This window comes from Entelurus aequoreus, linkage group LG09, assembly GCF_033978785.1.
Source record: "Entelurus aequoreus isolate RoL-2023_Sb linkage group LG09, RoL_Eaeq_v1.1, whole genome shotgun sequence".
Classification (NCBI taxonomy): domain Eukaryota; kingdom Metazoa; phylum Chordata; class Actinopteri; order Syngnathiformes; family Syngnathidae; genus Entelurus; species Entelurus aequoreus.
The window spans coordinates 69607954-69610089 of record NC_084739.1 but is presented as its reverse complement, the minus strand read 5'-3'; positions in this window follow the sequence as shown (position 1 = coordinate 69610089).

Sequence of the window (2136 nt, the reverse complement as noted above, 5' to 3'; positions counted from 1 at the left end):
GCATGGAGGACAATGGTGATGAAGAAGACATGGAGGACAATGGTGATGAAGAAGACATGGAGGACAATGGTGATGAAGAAGACATGGAGGACAATGGTGATGAAGAAGACAATGGTGATGAAGAAGACATGGAGGACAATGGTGATGAAGAAGACATGGAGGACAATGGTGATGAAGAAGACAATGGTGATGAAGAAGACATGGAGGACAATAGTGATGAAGAAGACAATGGTGATGAAGAAGACAATGGTGATGAAGAAGACATGGAGGACAATGGTGATGAAGAAGACATGGAGGACAATGGTGATGAAGAAGACAATGGTGATGAAGAAGACATGGAGGACAATGGTGATGAAGAAGACAATGGTGATGAAGAAGACATGGAGGACAATGGTGATGAAGAAGACAATGGTGATGAAGAAGACAATGGTGATGAAGAAGACATGGAGGACAATGGTGATGAAGAAGACATGGAGGACAATGGTGATGAAGAAGACAATGGTGATGAAGAAGACATGGAGGACAATGGTGATGAAGAAGACAATGGTGATGAAGAAGACATGGAGGACAATGGTGATGAAGAAGACAATGGTGATGAAGAAGACAATGGTGATGAAGAAGACATGGAGGACAATGGTGATGAAGAAGACATGGAGGACAATGGTGATGAAGAAGACAATGGTGATGAAGAAGACATGGAGGACAATGGTGATGAAGAAGACAATGGTGATGAAGAAGACATGGAGGACAATGGTGATGAAGAAGACAATGGTGATGAAGAAGACAATGGTGATGAAGAAGACATGGAGGACAATGGTGATGAAGAAGACAATGGTGATGAAGAAGACAATGGTGATGAAGAAGACAATGGTGATGAAGAAGACAAGGCACCAAAAACATTAACAGCGTACACTCTTTTCCTTTTTCTTTGGCTTTTTGTGGTGCCTACTGTGTTTGAAAAGATGCACCATTGTCACGCAGGAAATCACGCAAAATCCCAGCAGATCACGCGAGACTTGAGCGTACATCACAAGAACTCACTTAAGGCGGCGCCAGGAACATTAACAGCGTACACTTTTTTCCTTTTCCTTTGGCTTTTAGGAGCACCTATTCCTAGAGAAGCTCCCCTCTCATGCATGAAATCCCGCGAGATCTCAGCACATCACACGAGACTTCACGGTGAGAAGTCACCTCACTGAGCTTTGGTGACAGTTTGACCCCGGGAACAGATCATTCTTATTTGCCATGAGAAAGGGGGTGTAAGAGCAGGCAGTAACAACAGTGTCCGCGTCCATCTCCCAACAATGGCGGTTGCTTCTCTCTCACCTGAGCGGACTCCTCTGAGCCTGGACAGGATCCTGGCACCAAAGCCTGAGGTGTCACTCTGGGAGCGCAGCCTGGGCAAGGGTCTCGGGGCCGGGAAGGTCTTCATCTCTGAGTGAGAGTCCCCCGTCTCCCCCATGGCCACCTAAGAGAGTGACAGAAGACAAGCTGAGTTCTTCCTCTCCTGCTCAGTGGCTTCAAACTGACAATGTGTGGGCGCCTGACTTCCTGTGTTGGCCCCGCCCTCTCAAACATGCCAGCTGGAGGTTTGCACTGCATCCTGTCAAGTCAAGTCAATGTTTGTGATGAACAACTAACTTCTACTGGCTGTTGTCATGTCACTTTCACTTTCCTTTTGAAGGAAGCCACTTCACCAGATCCTGAGGTGTGATCAGTATCAGTTATCAGGACTTCAATCTTTCCACGTGCAAGATTGAATCTATTTAAAAAAGTTATTTAACAAGACGCCAAAAAGTGCAAAAACAATAATGTTCGTGTTGGAGGAGTTGTGAATGACTGCAGGGCCACAACATTAGGTACACCTGCAGACTGCAGCACGGATTTCATGTTTCTGCACTTTTTGGCTTCTTTTTAAATAACTTTTTTAAATAGATTCAATCTTGCACGTGGGAAGTTTAAGTGTGGGCTTTAGTTGATACAACACTCCCGTCAGGGGGTGCATTCTACGGCGGGGGTTCAATAATCCAGCACAACAGTGGCGCATGGACTTCATATAAGTAAAGGTAAGACCATAATAACGTTTTTTTTAATTAAATGCGCTTTTGTGTGTGCTACAGTTTGTATGTGTAAAGT